Source organism: Trachurus japonicus, unplaced genomic scaffold (assembly GCF_045865225.1).
Source record: "Trachurus japonicus isolate A0001 unplaced genomic scaffold, Traja_1.0 AP030913.1".
Classification (NCBI taxonomy): Eukaryota; Metazoa; Chordata; class Actinopteri; order Carangiformes; family Carangidae; genus Trachurus; species Trachurus japonicus.
Genome location: NW_028221046.1, coordinates 169749 through 191283, shown reverse-complemented (window position 1 = coordinate 191283; position 21535 = coordinate 169749). Strand labels below are relative to the sequence as shown.

General features: G+C 37.3%; 1 long non-coding RNA gene across 1 annotated transcript; it reads right to left on the bottom strand.

Moving 5' to 3' along the window:
- Positions 1 to 3243: 3243 nt before the first annotated feature.
- LOC146959913 (uncharacterized) lies at positions 3244 to 8707 on the bottom strand. Its single transcript, XR_015035564.1, has 2 exons — positions 8570 to 8707; positions 3244 to 3983 (listed from the first exon to the last, which is right to left on the bottom strand). It is a non-coding gene; the product is annotated as an uncharacterized LOC146959913 (long non-coding RNA).
- Positions 8708 to 21535: the final 12828 nt, after the last annotated feature.

Here is a 21535-nt window from a genome sequence, read left to right as displayed (position 1 = left end):
CAAGTATTCACGGTACATTCAACTTTTTCATATCTTCTACCATTATTGATCAGTACCCTTCAACTGTTCATGATAATTTTTTGACAAAATTCAAATTTAACATGCAAGTCAATGGCACGGAATTTTCAGACCTAGAGTGGTGATGACATCAGCTAGAGTGACAGAGGTTCAAAAAATCCTCTGACACTTTGCTCTCTAACCTGTCACCACGGCCACAAATTTCACTCTGGACACATAATTTTCCCCCACTTTGGTAGACAAACTTGTCCTGTGTCTCACAGTGTGCTCGAAAACGCAGAGAGGCTAACAGAATTTAAACTCGGAGCCTCTAAGTGCAGCCAGTTCCCTCTCTTCCTCTCATTGACTCCCATTGAAAAGTAGGAGCAGATTTTCTGAGAAAAGCAGAAATGACCTCCTTATCTTTCCTGCGACTGTGAGAAAAGTTTTTGCCCTACAAACATTTAATGCACATTGGCTCGCTCAGGAAGGTCTTATTGCCCCGATAGTCATGACCACATTCTGGTAAGAGGTACGGTTCTCTTTTCAGAGGCTGTTGTTCGGAGCTGCACAGAGCTCAAATCTCACTGCTCTGCTCTGTGTGGTGCAGACAGAGAGAGACACACACACACACACACACACACACACACACACACACACACACACACACACACAGACAGAGAGACACACAACCACAGAGACACACTGGCTTACAGCTCATAATCAGCCTCTAAATGAGTTCATATCTTTGAGGGGAATTTTTAAACATCTCTAATAATTTATTTCTCTTACATACATTTCAGTTTATTCTTGTAATGGAGATTTCAGGATTTGGAGCTTCTTCATGTCCTGACTTTCCTCTTTAACCCTTTACTTTGAAGGACTTGAACTTTTTCTCATTAATTCCAACAATTCAGACCATTTAAGGACTTTCACATTTTTCATTTATGAATGTATATCTTCACACTCTTTTTTTAAACGTATCTTAAACAATTCTGGCATCATTCAATCTCTTTCTTTCTTTCTTTCTTTCTACTCCCTTTCTCTTTCTTTTTACTTCATTCCTTGTTTCCTTGTTTCTACCCCATTTCTATATATACCCCAGTTCTCATAATGGATATTTCAGGATTTGGAGCTTCTTCATGTCCTGACTTTAGACTTTTCCACCTTCAATCCTTACATTTTACTTTGAAGGACTTGGACTTTTTCCTCATTAATTCCAACAATTCAGGCCATTTCTCAACCATGTAAGGAGTTTCATATTTTTCATTTATACATTTATATTTTCACACTATTTTTTACACTTAAACAATTCTGGGATTTGCATCCATTCCCTATCATTCAGTCTCTTGCTTACAAGTTATACACTTCAGGTATTGCTTCATTTTTATACATATTTGTTCAACAAATACTTTCAAGCTCTTAATATATTTATTCATTTGAGTAGACCTATTTTTTCCACACCAATCTTCAAAAATTCAAGCAATTTTCCAACATCCTTCTTATAAGTTCTTCTTTTTAATTTTTTTCTCACCTATTTCAGATTTCAACCATTCAACTGTTAAACTATAAAGATGCAGGATTTCTACATTTTCCTCAAACTTTTTATTAACATGTTTAACTTTTACCCTTCAGATATGTTGTAGTTATTTTTAGTTATTCTGCCCTTTAATGGATTGTAACTACTTCTATATTATTCTACTTTTACACTTCAGATATTGTTTCATCTATATTAGTAATGGTTCAAAAAAAAAATTCTAACTGTTTTAAATAACAACAAATGCATCCATTCCATATCATTCAGCCTCCTGCTTACAAGTAATTTTCCAAACATTTCTTACAAATTCAACGTCCTTCTTATAAGTTTTACTTTTTAATCTTTTCTCACGTATTTCAGATTTCAACCCTTCTACTCTTACATGCTCGACTTTTAGCCTTCAGATATGATGTAGTTATTCTAACTTATCCTTCCCTTTAAAGGATTGTAACAACTTCTATGTTATTTTACTTTTATTCCTCAGATATTCTTTCATAAATTAGTAATGGTTCAACAATGTTTTCAAGCCACCAGTTTTAAACTTCTTTGAGTAGACTCAAGCTTTTCAATTCATTCATACTATTCTTCATTAATTCAAGTAATTACCACCCATTTCATACATCCTCCATCTTTCATCTTCTACTTTTACTATTCAGATATTGTTTAATCTACATTAGTAATGGTTCAAAAATGTTTTCAAACTGTCAGTTTTAAGTAAATCTGAGTAGACTTCAGACTTTCAATTTCTTCATACTGATCTTCAACAATTCAAGTAATTTCAAACCATTTCATACTCTTCATATATTATTTCATCTCTTCAAGATTTCTTCAGCAGTTTCTTAACTTAATTCAGCATAGTTTCAACAATCTATTCAGCTCATTCAGCTTCCAGCTTTCAGCATTCACCCGTATTTCCTTCAGGAAATGCATTCTCTAGTTATTATTATTATTCTATCTTCCCTTTTTTGACCCTTAACTACTTCTTCATACTTTCTACTATTCAAACAATTCATACATCAAAACGTGCGTCTTCTTCAGGAGATTATGGGGTACATTCAACTTTTTCATATCATTCATACTTTTCAAAATATTCAAACTTTATTGAAAAAAATTTCCCATAGGAATACATTGAAACGGTCTTCAAACTCTTAAAATCTTCTCCTTCTTTGAACTTCAACTGCTTCAACATACTTTCACCTACAGACTTCATTCAACTTTTAAAACGTTCACAAAACTTTCAAGTATTCACGGTACATTCAACTTTTTCATATCTTCTACCATTATTGATCAGTACCCTTCAACTGTTCATGATAATTTTTTGACAAAATTCAAATTTAACATGCAAGTCCATGGCACGGAATTTTCAGAGCGAGAGTGCTGATGACATCAGCTAGAGTGACAGAGAGTCTAAAAATCCTCTGACACTTTGCTCTCTATCCTGTCACCACGGCCACAAATTTCTTTCTAGACACATAATTTTCCCCCACTTTGGTAGACAAACTTGTGCTGTGTCTCACAGTGTGCTCTGTGATGGCTGGAGGAGTTTCTGCAGCAGCTCATCAGCCAGTTCAGCTCATCAGCCAGTTCATCAGGCTGATGAATGGCACCTGGTGGGGTGTGGCCTGGCCGAGCAGAAAGGCTCAGCACTGGACATTCACTCTCTCTCTAGACTCCGGCTGGGGTGGAAGCCCTGCTCCACCTGTGGACTCTTTTGTTTCTTTGTTTCTTTGTTTGTTGGTTTGTTTTGTCTTGGTTCGAGTTGTCTTTAAGTTCATTAATAAATTCTTTTTGTTAAAAATTGCCAAACTCAGTTGTCTCTCCACCTTTTGTCCAGTTCCTGGAACATGGAACGTGACAAAATGGGGGCTCGTCTAAAGCCAGTGTTTTGGGTAGGAATTGTTGGTCTGCTGATGCAGGTTGGTGGAGACGTATACTGAGTTGGTAAGTACAGAGTTTGGAGATAAAGTAAGTGTGGCAAATTTTTTCACTGGTGTTCCCCTCTGTTAGGTGTAGCAGCAGTCCCTAATAGAGGCTCTGCTGCAGTTTTTTTTTGCCTTTACTGTTTTGGGTGGTATCCTGGGAGGGCCCTTGGCGAACTCAGCAATGCCACTGAAGACTAGGGCTGAGTGTAAGTAGGTTTTGGTTAGGCAGTTAGTAGGGGGGACCCAGTGGGGGCGCCACATTTTGTATTGTTTATCTAGACTGTTGGGTTGGGTTCAGGTATGGCTGCCAGTGTTGAGGATTTCATTAAATGTCCCTCTTATGAGTTACTAGAGCAATATACGAAGGAGCAGCTTCTCAAGGTGGCACACCATTATTCGGTTGCGGTGGATGCCAGACGTACAAGGGAGACCATCATGAGTATTGTACAGGCAAATCTGCAAGAGGAAGGAGTCCTGATGGTCGATGATGGTAAGAGTGGGGTTACTACTTCTGTGCCGGGGTTAACCTTTGAACAGCAAAAGGAATTGTTAATGTTGAAATTTGAACATGAAAAGGAGTTAGAAAAAATGAAGTACAAGGTGGAACAAATGAAACTGGAAGTGGAGCAGAATAAGTTGGGGCTGATTTCAGCGGGTAAACTTCCGGTTGGGGCGATCAGGGGGAATCTGGTTTTGATGTCACTAAACATTTGAGATTAATGCCAAAGTTTGAGGAAAAGGATGTTGAGACATTTTTTGCAATGTTTGAACGTGTGGCTGATGTTAGAGGTTGGCCGGATGAGGAGCGTACACTAATGTTGCAGTGTGTCTTTACAGGAAAAGCACAGGAGGTGTATTCCTCTATGTCGGTGGCGGACTGCAAGGTCTACAAAAAGGTAAAAGCGGCGGTACTAAAAGCCTATGAACTTGTGGCTGAAGCGTACCGACAAAAGTTCAGAGGCTGGAGGAAAACGGGAAAACAAACACATGTGGAATTTGTAAGGGATTTGATTCTGCACTTTAACCGTTGGTGTAAGGCAGATAATGTGGAGACTTTTCCAGAGTTGTGTGATCTAGTAATATTGGAACAGTTTAAACAGACTGTACCAGAACACATCGCCACGTACATCACTGAACGTAAAGTTTCCACTCCAAGTGAAGCAGCAGTTGTAGCTGATGAATATGTACTAACACACAGACGTATATTTGGAGAGCGATTTAACACTGAGAGAGCACACTTTAATGAAAGGGCACACTTTAATGAGAGAGCACACTTTAGTGGGGGACACTCTCAGACAACATCTAGGGCTCCAAGGTCAGAACCCTTTAACAGTAAAGGTGGGCCTGAAGTGTGTCATTATTGTCGACAAAAAGGGCACTGGAAAAATGAATGCCCTACACGTAGTGGTAGAGTTAATCCTGGTCAGGTAAAGTCAGCTGGATTGGTGGCGCCAATGCAGGTTCAAGCCATGGATGGGGCAGAGGTGGAATCAGGTTACCATATATTCCTCTCAGATGGTTTTGTCAGGCTACACGAGAGAGATATGGAAGTCCTCGTGTAGGTGTTGAGAGATTCAGGTTCTATGCACACGTTTGTGAGGGAGGCCATTTTGCCTTTCTCTCTACAGTCAGACACAGGGGGTTGTGTGCCCTGCAGAGGTCTGGCTTTACAAACACTTTTTGTTCCGGTGCATAAAATGTTCTTGTCCTGTGGTTTCTTCCAGGGGAATGTGGAGGTGGCTGTGCGTCCCGAGCTCCCAGTGAGGGGAGTGGACATAATCTTGGGGAATGACCTGGTACCTGATGGTCGTATGTGGCCAGATGATGAAAGACCTGTACTAGTACAAACCCCCCAAGATACGGTTCAGCAGCCACATTTGACATGTCTTCCCTATCCAGTTCCTCCTGGGGGAGTCGATTCTCCAGTGACAGAACCTGAGTCAACAGATCTCTCATGTAATTCCTCTTTAAACTCTGCAGGGGGCGCTGCACATGGCCCAGTGGTGGTACCAGGGGGGCTGTCACAGCAAGCAGTTGAGTTGGAACCATCCACAGTGTGTGCTGTGACTCGGGCCATGGCTGCATCTCTGCCTGATGATGGGGTAACTATGGACAAAGTTAAAGAGTTTTCCTTTGTCGTGCCAGATGATCTTTGTGTTTCTCATGTAGACTTGGCGCAGGAGCAGAGAAAGGATCCATCATTGAAAGACCTGTATGATTTGGTGGTGCCTTCCTGTCAGGTGGGGAACATTAAACAGGGTTATGTACTCCATGATGACGTGCTGTGTAGGATTTGGGCTCCTCATGGTGATGGATTTAGCGGGGATCCCATTGTGCAAGTGGTATTGCCTGAAAAATTTAGAACATCAGTAATTCGGACAGCACATGATGAGGTTGCTGGTCATATGGGGGTCAAAAAGACCTACCATCGGGTGCTACAGCATTTTTTCTGGCCCCGTGTGAAGCGTGATGTTTCTAAATATATAAAAACATGTCATACGTGTCAGGTTACTAGTAAACCAAATCAAACTCTGAAACCTGCACCGTTATATCCGATCCCTGCAGTGAGTCAGCCTTTTGGTCATCTGTTAGTTGATTGTGTGGGGCCGCTTCCTCGGTCCAGGTCTGGTTGTTCCTATTTGTTAACAATAATGTGTCAATCCACCAGATATCCAGCTGCTTATCCACTGCGGTCGATCACAACCAGGTCTGTGGTGAAAGCCATTACTGAGTTTATATCTGTGTTTGGAATTCCCAAAATTATACAAACAGACCAAGGGTCAAACTTTACTTCTCGGCTGTTCTCCCAGGTTCTTAAACAACTTAATGTCACTCATAATATGTCCTCTGCGTATCACCCACAGAGTCAGGGGGCCCTTGAACGTTTTCATCAGCATTTGAAATCGTTGCTGCGTGCTTATTGCACTGAGTTGAAGGCAGACTGGCAGGACGGCTTACCATGGCTCATGTTGGCGGCCAGAGAAGTTGTACAAGAGAGTACAGGCTTCAGTCCTAACGAGCTGGTCTTTGCTCACACTGTTCGGGGTCCCTTGTCTGTCATTAGTGATCAGTGGGTTGCGTCTGATCCCCCAAAGAATCTGATTTCTTATGTAAATGGGTTTAGACATAGGCTCTATGAGGCTGGGGAATTGGCGAAACAAAATTTGCAAATGGCTCAAAAGAAAATGAAGCAGCTGTTTGACCGCAAAGTAGAGCGACGTGAGTTCTGTGCAGGAGACCAGGTTTTGGTCTTGCAGCCATTGATTGAATCACCTTTTCAGGCTAAGTTTTTTGGGCCCTGTAATGTTGTTCGTCGGGTTTCAGAGCAAAACTACCTGATTGAGATGCCAAATAAAAGAAAATCAGTTAAGGTCTGTCATGTTAATTTGATCAAACCATATTTTGCACGTGATGTTTCTGATGTTGTGGTTCCAGATAACCCTGTTTTGGTGGCCGGTACGGAGCAGGAGGAAGAGATGTCGGGTGATGTGGTGCTGCAACCTCGACTTAAAAATTCGGAAACTTTGGCCAAGTTGGATTCGCTGCTTGGGCAGGTGGATGAGGATAAAAGGAATCAACTGGTTGGTCTTATTCAAGCATATCCAGGTCTTTTCTCTGATACTCCTACATGTACTAACTTGATAGAACATGATGTTGAGGTGGGGGATGCAAAACCCATCGCCCAGCGGTTCTATCGGGTTAGCCCTGAAAAGCGACAGATATTGGATTCAGAGGTAGATTATATGCTTGAAAATGGTCTTGCTGTGCCTTCTACTTCTAGTTGGTCATCTCCCTGTCTTCTTGTCAGCAAGCCGGATTCCACATTTAGGCCATGTACTGACTTTAGGAAGATTAATGCTGTGACAAAACCTGATTCCTTCCCTCTTCCCAGGATGGATGATTGTGTCGATCAGGTGGGGTCGGCCAAATATGTTAGTAAGTTCGACCTTCTTAAAGGTTATTGGCAGGTTCCACTTTCTGAGAGAGCAAGGGAGATTTGTTCATTTGTGACTCCATCTGGTTTGTATTCATATACCGTGATGCCGTTTGGGTTGCGCAACGCTCCAGCCACCTTTCAAAGATTAATGAATAAGGTGGTTCGGGGGCTGGAGGGTTGTGCAGTCTATTTGGATGATGTTGTGATATATAGTGATACATGGGAGAAACATTTGGAGCAGGTGAAGGCTTTGTTTGACAGGCTACTTTGGGCACAGCTAACGGTCAATCTGGCAAAATGTGAATTTGCCAAGGCCACCGTGACCTATTTGGGGAAGGTGGTGGGGCAAGGAGAAGTGCGTACCATTGAGGGAAAGGTCAGGGCGATCCGTGACTTCCCTGTTCCAACGACAAAGAGGGAATTGTTACGTTTCTTGGGAATGGCTGGTTATTACAGGGAGTTTTGTCCCAATTTTGCTTCTGTGGGTGCTCCTCTAACTGACTTGTTAAAAGGTGATGTTAAATATGTTTGGTCTCCCATCTGTCAACAGGCATTTAACCAGTTGAAGGACTTGTTGTCATCAGCTCCAGTGCTTGCTGCTCCTAGATTGGATCGCCCCTTCAAGTTGCAGGTGGATGCAAGTGATGCTGGAGCTGGGGCTGTGTTGTTACAGGTGGAGGAGAGGGGGTTGAGAGACCTGTTAGTTACTTCTCTAAGAAGTTTAAAAATTACCAGCGTAACTATTCAGTAATCGAAAAAGAAGCCCTCGCATTGGTCATGGCCCTCCAACATTTTGATGTCTATATTGGGTCAGGTTCTTCTTTGATTGTTTATACTGACCACAATCCACTAACCTTTTTGCGTTCATTGCAGAATCCGAATCAGAGGTTGATGCGGTGGGCCTTGTTTTTGCAGCCCTATCATTTGGATATCCGTCACATTAAGGGCAGGGATAATCTGGTGGCGGATACTTTGTCACGTGCTCCTTTGTCATAATATGTTGTGCTATGTACTTTTCTCTCTGCTTCTGTCCAGGCCGGGCTCCCATCCGTATGTGCTCTTAAAGATGCTTCTTCTGGATCCACAGTTGCGGAGTCATTGGGTTTGGGGGTGTTGGTGAGGTAATGGGGAGGAGGGAGGGGTTCTGCATTGCATGTTGTTTGATAAGGTGCTTACCTGGACTGTGACCTGGCAGTCGTGTTGGGTTATGGATTTGTCTAGATGTAGGTAGTGTATTGGATTGGACGTTGTGTTTTTTTTCTCTGGTATGTGTCTTGCAGGGTCGGAGGTCAGAGGTGGTACCTCTGTCTTGGCCGGGGGGTGTGATGGCTGGAGGAGTTTCTGCAGCAGCTCATCAGCCAGTTCAGCTCATCAGCCAGTTCATCAGGCTGATGAATGGCACCTGGTGGGGTGTGGCCTGGCCGAGCAGAAAGGCTCAGCACTGGACATTCACTCTCTCTCTAGACTCCGGCTGGGGTGGAAGCCCTGCTCCACCTGTGGACTCTTTTGTTTCTTTGTTTCTTTGTTTGTTGGTTTGTTTTGTCTTGGTTCGAGTTGTCTTTAAGTTCATTAATAAATTCTTTTTGTTAAAAATTGCCAAACTCAGTTGTCTCTCCACCTTTTGTCCAGTTCCTGGAACATGGAACGTGACAGCTCGAAAACGCAGAGAGGCTAACAGAATTTAAACTGGGAGCCTCTAAGTGCAGCCAGTTCCCTCTCTTCCTCTCATTGACTCCCATTGTAAAGTAGGAGCAGATTTTCTGAGAAAAGCAGAAATGACCTCCTTATATTTCTTGCGACGGTGAGAAAAGTTTTTGTCCTACAAACATTTAATGCACATTGGCTCGCTCAGGAAGGTCTCCTTGCCCCGATAGTCATGACCACATTCTGGTAAGAGGTACGGTTCTCTTTTCAGAGGCTGTTGTTCGGAGCTGCACAGAGCTCAAATCTCACTGCTCTGCTCTGTGTGGTGCAGACAGAGAGAGAGAGACACACACACACACACACACACACACACACACACACACACACACACAGACAGAGAGACACACAACCACAGAGACACACTGGCTTACAGCTCATAATCAGCCTCTAAATGAGTTCATATCTTTGAGGGGAATTTTTAAACATCTCTAATAATTTATTTCTCTTACATTTCAGTTTATTCTTGTAATGGAGATTTCAGGATTTGGAGCTTCTTCATGTCCTGACTTTCCTCTTTAACCCTTTACTTTGAAGGACTTGAACTTTTTCTCATTAATTCCAACAATTCAGACCATTTAAGGACTTTCACATTTTTTCATTTATGAATGTATATCTTCACACTCTTTTTTTAAACGTATCTTAAACAATTCTGGCATCATTCAGTCTCTTTCTTTTTCTTTCTTTCTTTCTTTCTTTCTCTTTCATTCTTGCTTTCTTATATTCTTTCTTTCACTCTCTTTCTCTTTCTTTCTTTCTACTCCCTTTCTCTTTCTTTTTACTTCATTCCTTGTTTCCTTGTTTCTACCCCCATTTCTATATATACCCCAGTTCTCATAATGGATATTTCAGGATTTGGAGCTTCTTCATGTCCTGACTTTAGACTTTTCCACCTTCAATCCTTACATTTTACTTTGAAGGACTTGGACTTTTTCCTCATTAATTCCAACAATTCAGGCCATTTCTCAACCATGTAAGGAGTTTCATATTTTTCATTTATAAATTTATATTTTCACACTATTTTTTACACTTAAACAATTCTGGGATTTGCATCCATTCCCTATCATTCAGTCTCTTGCTTACAAGTTATACACTTCAGGTATTGCTTCATTTTTATACATATTTGTTCAACAAATACTTTCAAGCTCTTAATATATTTATTCATTTGAGTAGACCTATTTTTTCCACACCAATCTTCAAAAATTCAAGCAATTTTCCAACATCCTTCTTATAAGTTCTTCTTTTTAATTTTTTTCTCACCTATTTCAGATTTCAACCATTCAACTGTTAAACTATAAAGATGCAGGATTTCCTCAAACTTTTTATTAACATGTTTAACTTTTACCCTTCAGATATGTTGTAGTTATTCTGCCCTTTAACGGATTGTAACTACTTCTATATTATTCTACTTTTACACTTCAGATATTGTTTCATCTATATTAGTAATGGTTCAAAAAAAAAATTCTAACTGTTTTAAATAACAACAAATGCATCCATTCCATATCATTCAGCCTCCTGCTTACAAGTTATACTCTTCAGGTATTGCTTCATCTTTATTTATATTTGTTCAACAAATGCTTTCAAGCTGTTAATATATTTATTCATTTGAGTAGACTGAAATGTTAATTTTTTCACACCAATCTTCAAAAATTCAAGCAATTTTCCAAACATTTCATACAAATTCAACGTCCTTCTTATAAGTTTTACTTTTTAATCTTTTCTCACGTATTTCAGATTTCAACCCTTCTACTCTTACATGCTCGACTTTTAGCCTTCAGATATGATGTAGTTATTCTAACTTATCCTTACCTTTAAAGGATTGTAACAACTTCTATATTATTTTACTTTTATTCCTCAGATATTCTTTCATATATTAGTGATGGTTCAACAATGTTTTCAAGCCACCAGTTTTAAACTTGTTTGAGTAGACTCAAGCTTTTCAATTCATTCATACTGTTCTTCACTAATTCAAGTAATTACCACCCATTTCATACATCCTCCATCTTTCATCTTCTACTTTTACTATTCACATATTGTTTAATCTACATTAGTAATGGTTCAAAAATGTTTTCAAACTGTCAGTTTTAAGTAAATCTGAGTAGACTTCAGACTTTCAATTTCTTCATACTGATCTTCAACAATTCAAGTAATTTCAAACCATTTCATACTCTTCATATATTGTTTCATCTCTTCAAGATTTCTTCAGCAGTTTCTTAACTTAATTCAGCATAGTTTCAACAATTTATTCAGCTCATTCAGCTTCCAGCTTTCAGCATTCACCCGTATTTCCTTCAGGAAATGCATTTTCTAGTTATTCTTACTTCTTCCCTTTTTTGGCCCTTAACTACTTCTTCATACTTTCTACTATTCAAACAATTCATATATCAAAACGTGCGGCTTCTTCAGGAGATCATGGGATGTATTCAACTTTTTCATATCATTCATACTTTTCAAAATATTCAAACTTTATTGAAAAATTTTTCCCCATAGGAATACATTGAATCGGTCTTCAAACTGTTCAAATCCTCTCCTTCTTTGAACTTCAACTGCTTCAACATACTTTCACCTACAGACTTCATTCCACTTTTAAAACGTTCACAAAACTTTCAAGTATTCACGGTATATTCAACTTTTTCATATCTTCTACCGTTATTGATCAGTACCCTTCAACTGTTCATGATCATTTTTTGACAAAATTCAAATTTAACATGCAAGTCAATGGCACGGAATTTTCAGAGCTAGAGTGGTGATGACATCAGCTAGAGTGACAGAGAGTCTAAAAATCCTCTGACACTTTGCTCTCTATCCTGTCACCACGGCCACAAATTTCTTTCTAGACACATAATTTTCCCCCACTTTGGTAGACAAACTTGTGCTGTGTCTCACAGTGTGCTCGAAAACGCAGAGAGGCTAACAGAATTTAAACTGGGAGCCTCTAAGTGCAGCCAGTTCCCTCTCTTCCTCTCATTGACTCACATTGTAAAGTAGGAGCAGATTTTCTGAGAAAAGCAGAAATGACCTCCTTATATTTCTTGCGACGGTGAGAAAAGTTTTTGCCCTACAAACATTTAATGCACATTGGCTCGCTCAGGAAGGTCTCCTTGCCCCGATAGTCATGACCACATTCTGGTAAGAGGTACGGTTCTCTTTTCAGAGGCTGTTGTTCGGAGCTGCACAGAGCTCAAATCTCACTGCTCTGCTCTGTGTGGTGCAGACACAGAGAGAGAGACACACACACACACACACACAGACAGATAGACACACAGACACAGAGACACACTGGCTTACAGCTCATAATCAGCCTCTAAATGAGTTCATATCTTTGAGGGGAATTTTTAAACATCTCTAATAATTTATTTCTCTTACATACATTTCAGTTTATTCTTGTAATGGAGATTTCAGGATTTGGAGCTTCTTCATGTCCTGACTTTCCTCTTTAACCCTTTACTTTGAAGGACTTGAACTTTTTCTCATTAATTCCAACAATTCAGACCATTTCTCAACCATTTAAGGACTTTCACATTTTTCATTTATGAATGTATATCTTCACACTCTTTTTTTACACGTATCTTAAACAATTCTGGCATTTGCATCCATTCCACATCATTCAGTCTCTTTCTTTCTTTCTACTCCCTTTCTCTTTCTTTTTACTTCATTCCTTGTTTCCTTGTTTCTACCCCATTTCTATATATACCCCAGTTCTCATAATGGATATTTCAGGATTTGGAGCTTCTTCATGTCCTGACTTTAGACTTTTCCACCTTCAATCCTTACATTTTACTTTGAAGGACTTGGACTTTTTCCTCATTAATTCCAACAATTCAGGCCATTTCTCAACCATGTAAGGAGTTTCATATTTTTCATTTATAAATTTATATTTTCACACTATTTTTTACACTTAAACAATTCTGGGATTTGCATCCATTCCCTATCATTCAGTCTCTTGCTTACAAGTTATACACTTCAGGTATTGCTTCATTTTTATACATATTTGTTCAACAAATACTTTCAAGCTCTTAATATATTTATTCATTTGAGTAGACCTATTTTTTCCACACCAATCTTCAAAAATTCAAGCAATTTTCCAACATCCTTCTTATAAGTTCTTCTTTTTAATTTTTTTCTCACCTATTTCAGATTTCAACCATTCAACTGTTAAACTATAAAGATGCAGGATTTCTACATTTTCCTCAAACTTTTTATTAACATGTTTAACTTTTACCCTTCAGATATGTTGTAGTTATTCTGCCCTTTAACGGATTGTAACTACTTCTATATTATTCTACTTTTACACTTCAGATATTGTTTCATCTATATTAGTAATGGTTCAAAAAAAAAATTCTAACTGTTTTAAATAACAACAAATGCATCCATTCCATATCATTCAGCCTCCTGCTTACAAGTTATACTCTTCAGGTATTGCTTCATCTTTATTTATATTTGTTCAACAAATGCTTTCAAGCTGTTAATATATTTATTCATTTGAGTAGACTGAAATGTTAATTTTTTCACACCAATCTTCAAAAATTCAAGCAATTTTCCAAACATTTCATACAAATTCAACGTCCTTCTTATAAGTTTTACTTTTTAATCTTTTCTCACGTATTTCAGATTTCAACCCTTCTACTCTTACATGCTCGACTTTTAGCCTTCAGATATGATGTAGTTATTCTAACTTATCCTTACCTTTAAAGGATTGTAACAACTTCTATATTATTTTACTTTTATTCCTCAGATATTCTTTCATATATTAGTGATGGTTCAACAATGTTTTCAAGCCACCAGTTTTAAACTTGTTTGAGTAGACTCAAGCTTTTCAATTCATTCATACTATTCTTCATTAATTCAAGTAATTAGCACCCATTTCATACATCCTCCATCTTTCATCTTCTACTTTTACTATTCAGATATTGTTTAATCTACATTAGTAATGGTTCAAAAATGTTTTCAAACTGTCAGTTTTAAGTAAATCCGAGTAGACTTCAGACTTTCAATTTCTTCATACTGATCTTCAACAATTCAAGTAATTTCAAACCATTTCATACTCTTCATATATTGTTTCATCTCTTCAAGATTTCTTCAGCAGTTTCTTAACTTAATTCAGCATAGTTTCAACAATTTATTCAGCTCATTCAGCTTCCAGCTTTCAGCATTCACCCGTATTTCCTTCAGGAAATGCATTTTCTAGTTATTAGGGTGAATGCTGAAAGCATTCACACTATTGTTATTCAAATCTTTATTATTAAAATTATTAGGGTGAATGCTGAAAGCATTCACACTATTGTTATTCAAATCTTTATTAGGGTGAATGCTGAAAGCATTCACACTATTGTTATTCAAATCTTTATTATTATTCTTTTCACTTCTTCCCTTTTTTGGCCCTTAACTACTTCTTCATACTTTCTACTATTCAAACAATTCATATATCAAAACGTGCGTCTTCTTCAGGAGATTATGGGGTACATTCAACTTTTTCATATCATTCATACTTTTCAAAATATTTAAACTTTATTGAAAATTTTTTCCCATAGGAATACATTGAAACGGTCTTCAAACTCTTAAAATCTTCTCCTTCTTTGAACTTCAACTGCTTCAACATACTTTCACCTACAGACTTCATTCCACTTTTAAAACGTTCACAAAACTTTCAAGTATTCACGGTATATTCAACTTTTTCATATCTTCTACCGTTATTGATCAGTACACTTCAACTGTTCATGATAATTTTTTGACAAAATTCAAATTTAACATGCAAGTCAATGGCACGGAATGTTCAGAGCTAAAGTGGTGATGACATCAGCTAGAGTGACAGAGGTTCAAAAAATCCTCTGACACTTTGCTCTCTAACCTGTCACCACGGCCACAAATTTCACTCTGGACACATAATTTTCCCCCACTTTGGTAGACAAACTTGTCCTGTGTCTCACAGTGTGCTCGAAAACGCAGAGAGGCTAACAGAATTTAAACTCGGAGCCTCTAAGTGCAGCCAGTTCCCTCTCTTCCTCTCATTGACTCCCATTGTAAAGTAGGAGCAGATTTTCTGAGAAAAGCAGAAATGACCTCCTTATCTTTCCTGCGACGGTGAGAAAAGTTTTTGCCCTACAAACATTTAATGCACATTGGCTCGCTCAGGAAGGTCTCCTTGCCCCGATAGTCATGACCACATTCTGGTAAGAGGTACGGTTCTCTTTTCAGAGGCTGTTGTTCGGAGCTGCACAGAGCTCAAATCTCACTGCTCTGCTCTGTGTGGTGCAGACAGAGACAGAGAGAGACACACACACACACACACACACACACACACACACACACACACACACAGACAGAGAGACACACAACCACAGAGACAAACTGGCTTACAGCTCATAATCAGCCTCTAAATGAGTTCATATCTTTGAGGGGAATTTTTAAACATCTCTAATAATTTATTTCTCTTACATTTCAGTTTATTCTTGTAATGGAGATTTCAGGATTTGGAGCTTCTTCATGTCCTGACTTTCCTCTTTAACCCTTTACTTTGAAGGACTTGAACTTTTTCTCATTAATTCCAACAATTCAGACCATTTAAGGACTTTCACATTTTTCATTTATGAATGTATATCTTCACACTCTTTTTTTAAACGTATCTTAAACAATTCTGGCATCATTCAGTCTCTTTCTTTCTTTCTTTCTTTCTACTCCCTTTCTCTTTCTTTTTACTTCATTCCTTGTTTCCTTGTTTCTACCCCATTTCTATATATACCCCAGTTCTCATAATGGATATTTCAGGATTTGGAGCTTCTTCATGTCCTGACTTTAGACTTTTCCACCTTCAATCCTTACATTTTACTTTGAAGGACTTGGACTTTTTCCTCATTAATTCCAACAATTCAGGCCATTTCTCAACCATGTAAGGAGTTTCATATTTTTCATTTATAAATTTATATTTTCACACTATTTTTTACACTTAAACAATTCTGGGATTTGCATCCATTCCCTATCATTCAGTCTCTTGCTTACAAGTTATACACTTCAGGTATTGCTTCATTTTTATACATATTTGTTCAACAAATACTTTCAAGCTCTTAATATATTTATTCATTTGAGTAGACCTATTTTTTCCACACCAATCTTCAAAAATTCAAGCAATTTTCCAACATCCTTCTTATAAGTTCTTCTTTTTAATTTTTTTCTCACCTATTTCAGATTTCAACCATTCAACTGTTAAACTATAAAGATGCAGGATTTCTACATTTTCCTCAAACTTTTTATTAACATGTTTAACTTTTACCCTTCAGATATGTTGTAGTTATTTTTAGTTATTCTGCCCTTTAACGGATTGTAACTACTTCTATATTATTCTACTTTTACACTTCAGATATTGTTTCATCTATATTAGTAATGGTTCAAAAAAAAAATTCTAACTGTTTTAAATAACAACAAATGCATCCATTCCATATCATTCAGCCTCCTGCTTACAAGTAATTTTCCAAACATTTCTTACAAATTCAACGTCCTTCTTATAAGTTTTACTTTTTAATCTTTTCTCACGTATTTCAGATTTCAACCCTTCTACTCTTACATGCTCGACTTTTAGCCTTCAGATATGATGTAGTTATTCTAACTTATCCTTCCCTTTAAAGGATTGTAACAACTTCTATGTTATTTTACTTTTATTCCTCAGATATTCTTTCATAAATTAGTAATGGTTCAACAATGTTTTCAAGCCACCAGTTTTAAACTTCTTTGAGTAGACTCAAGCTTTTCAATTCATTCATACTATTCTTCATTAATTCAAGTAATTACCACCCATTTCATACATCCTCCATCTTTCATCTTCTACTTTTACTATTCAGATATTGTTTAATCTACATTAGTAATGGTTCAAAAAATGTTTTCAAACTGTTTAAAATAAATCTGAGTGCACTTTAACCTTTCAATTCATTCATACTATTCTTCACTAATTCAAGTAATTAGCACCCATTTCATACATCCTCCATCTTTCATCTTCTACTTTTACCATTCAGATATTGTTTAATCTACATTAGTAATGGTTCAAAAATGTTTTCAAACTGTCAGTTTTAAGTAAATCTGAGTAGACTTAAGACTTTTAATTTCTTCATACTGATCTTCAACAATTCAAGTAATTTCAAACCATTTCATACTCTTCATATATTCAAGATTTCTTCAGCAGTTTCTTAACTTAATTCAGCATAGTTTCAACAATTTATTCAGCTCATTCAGCTTCCAGCTTTCGGCATTCACCCGTATTTCCTTCAGGAAATGCATTCTCTAGTTATTATTCTTACTTCTTCCCTTTTTTGGCCCTTAACTACTTCTTCATACTTTCTACTATTCAAACAATTCATATATCAAAACGTGCGGCTTCTTCAGGAGATCATGGGATGTATTCAACTTTTTCATATCATTCATACTTTTCAAAATATTCAAACTTTATTGAAAAATTTTTCCCCATAGGAATACATTGAATCGGTCTTCAAACTGTTCAAATCCTCTCCTTCTTTGAACTTCAACTGCTTCAACATACTTTCACCTACAGACTTCATTCCACTTTTAAAACGTTCACAAAACTTTCAAGTATTCACGGTATATTCAACTTTTTCATATCTTCTACCGTTATTGATCAGTACCCTTCAACTGTTCATGATCATTTTTTGACAAAATTCAAATTTAACATGCAAGTCAATGGCACGGAATTTTCAGAGCTAGAGTGATGATGACATCAGCTAGAGTGACAGAGAGTCTAAAAATCCTCTGACACTTTGCTCTCTAACCTGTCACCACGGCCACAAATTTCTTTCTAGACACATAATTTTCCCCCACTTTGGTAGACAAACTTGTGCTGTGTCTCACAGTGTGCTCGAAAACGCAGAGAGGCTAACAGAATTTAAACTGGGAGCCTCTAAGTGCAGCCAGTTCCCTCTCTTCCTCTCATTGACTCACATTGTAAAGTAGGAGCAGATTTTCTGAGAAAAGCAGAAATGACCTCCTTATATTTCTTGCGACGGTGAGAAAAGTTTTTGCCCTACAAACATTTAATACACATTGGCTCGCTCAGGAAGGTCTCCTTGCCCCGATAGTCATGACCACATTCTGGTAAGAGGTACGGTTCTCTTTTCAGAGGCTGTTGTTCGGAGCTGCACAGAGCTCAAATCTCACTGCTCTGCTCTGTGTGGTGCAGACACAGAGAGAGAGACACACACACACACACAGACAGATAGACACACAGACACAGAGACACACTGGCTTACAGCTCATAATCAGCCTCTAAATGAGTTCATATCTTTGAGGGGAATTTTTAAACATCTCTAATAATTTATTTCTCTTACATACATTTCAGTTTATTCTTGTAATGGAGATTTCAGGATTTGGAGCTTCTTCATGTCCTGACTTTCCTCTTTAACCCTTTACTTTGAAGGACTTGAACTTTTTCTCATTAATTCCAACAATTCAGACCATTTCTCAACCATTTAAGGACTTTCACATTTTTCATTTATGAATGTATATCTTCACACTCTTTTTTTACACGTATCTTAAACAATTCTGGCATTTGCATCCATTCCACATCATTCAGTCTCTTTCTTTCTTTCTACTCCCTTTCTCTTTCTTTTTACTTCATTCCTTGTTTCCTTGTTTCTACCCCATTTCTATATATACCCCAGTTCTCATAATGGATATTTCAGGATTTGGAGCTTCTTCATGTCCTGACTTTAGACTTTTCCACCTTCAATCCTTACATTTTACTTTGAAGGACTTTGACTTTTTCCTCATTAATTCCAACAATTCAGGCCATTTCTCAACCATGTAAGGAGTTTCATATTTTTCATTTATAAATTTATATTTTCACACTATTTTTTACACTTAAACAATTCTGGGATTTGCATCCATTCCCTATCATTCAGTCTCTTGCTTACAAGTTATACACTTCAGGTATTGCTTCATTTTTATACATATTTGTTCAACAAATACTTTCAAGCTCTTAATATATTTATTCATTTGAGTAGACCTATTTTTTCCACACCAATCTTCAAAAATTCAAGCAATTTTCCAACATCCTTCTTATAAGTTCTTCTTTTTAATTTTTTTCTCACCTATTTCAGATTTCAACCATTCAACTGTTAAACTATAAAGATGCAGGATTTCTACATTTTCCTCAAACTTTTTATTAACATGTTTAACTTTTACCCTTCAGATATGTTGTAGTTATTCTGCCCTTTAACGGATTGTAACTACTTCTATATTATTCTACTTTTACACTTCAGATATTGTTTCATCTATATTAGTAATGGTTCAAAAAAAAAATTCTAACTGTTTTAAATAACAACAAATGCATCCATTCCATATCATTCAGCCTCCTGCTTACAAGTTATACTCTTCAGGTATTGCTTCATCTTTATTTATATTTGTTCAACAAATGCTTTCAAGCTGTTAATATATTTATTCATTTGAGTAGACTGAAATGTTAATTTTTTCACACCAATCTTCAAAAATTCAAGCAATTTTCCAAACATTTCATACAAATTCAACGTCCTTCTTATAAGTTTTACTTTTTAATCTTTTCTCACGTATTTCAGATTTCAACCCTTCTACTCTTACATGCTCGACTTTTAGCCTTCAGATATGATGTAGTTATTCTAACTTATCCTTACCTTTAAAGGATTGTAACAACTTCTATATTATTTTACTTTTATTCCTCAGATATTCTTTCATATATTAGTGATGGTTCAACAATGTTTTCAAGCCACCAGTTTTAAACTTGTTTGAGTAGACTCAAGCTTTTCAATTCATTCATACTATTCTTCATTAATTCAAGTAATTAGCACCCATTTCATACATCCTCCATCTTTCATCTTCTACTTTTACTATTCAGATATTGTTTAATCTACATTAGTAATGGTTCAAAAATGTTTTCAAACTGTCAGTGTTAAGTAAATCTGAGTAGACTTCAGACTTTCAATTTCTTCATACTGATCTTCAACAATTCAAGTAATTTCAAACCATTTGATACTCTTCATATATTCAAGATTTCTTCAGCAGTTTCTTAACTTAATTCAGCATAGTTTCAACAATTTATTCAGCTCATTCAGCTTCCAGCTTTCAGCATTCACCCGTATTTCCTTCAGGAAATGCATTCTCTAGTTAGGGTGAATGCTGAAAGCATTCACACTATTGTTATTCAAATCTTTATTATTATTAGGGTGAATGCTGAAAGCATTCACACTATTGTTATTCAAATCTTTATTATTAATATTATTAGTGTGACTGCTGAAGCAGTCACACTATTGTTCTTCTGTTTGGCCATTTTCTTCCGCCTTTTTACGGTCTTCTTCTAGTCCTTCATACTTTGTGCTATTTCAACAATTCATATATCAAAACGTGCAGCTTTTTTTGAACTTTATCGGCATTACTTTTCTCTTTTTAACTATTTATACTTTTTAAAATATTTAACTTTTTCACAAAAAATCTCACATTCATCAAAGTCTCAACCTCTCTTCTTCACAACTCCACTGTAGTGTAGGGGTTAGGGTGGATGGTTGCCAACCCTAAGGTCACTGGTTCGAATCCAAGGGAAGAACTCTTGTTATGTTATGTTGAATTCTGCTCTCCTCCCCCGCCTTCAATTGGTTACAGGTGTTTGTTATCTCCTTGATTACTCGTACCAGTTTGCAGCACATCATCACATTACAATGAATGACAACAGGTTTGAAAGCAGTGTGCTCTCTGTAGCTGAGTGGCAGAGTAAAGGTTTAGTGATCATATGGTCATGGGTTCGATTCCTGCCTCAGTCTTTTCACTTCATTGCTTGACTTTTGATTCCAATTATTCAGCTGTCATTGGACAGTCTTTGATTCCTCATAGTATAAAGCTCATTGTAACTCAGGTTCTCTGTGGCCATATGGTTAGTGCTCAGCCTGAAATTCACAGACATTTTCATTCTAAGTCATTCAAGCTTGACTCTCAAGCTTTCTTGATGTTGACAGTGTGCAGATCATTAACAGACAACAGTCTCTGCAACTGTGTGTGCACCGTGGCCTAGAGGCAGAGTGGAAGTCTAATGACCATGAGGATGTGGGTTCGATTCTGACCTTGGTCAAACATTTGTATGGTGATCACAGCTTGCACTATTTGCTAATTCTGCAACAGCGTTCAGTTGCTGTCAGCAGTCACACCATTTCCATTCTTGGAAATGCTTTTTCTAGTTATTATTCTTACTTCTTCCCTTTTTTGGCCCTTAACTACTTCTTCATACTTTCTACTATTCAAACAATTCATATATCAAAACGTGCGGCTTCTTCAGGAGATCATTGGATGTATTCAACTTTTTCATATCATTCATACTTTTCAAAATATTCAAACTTTATTGAAAAATTTTTCCCCATAGGAATACATTGAATTGGTCTTCAAACTGTTCAAATCCTCTCCTTCTTTGAACTTCAACTGCTT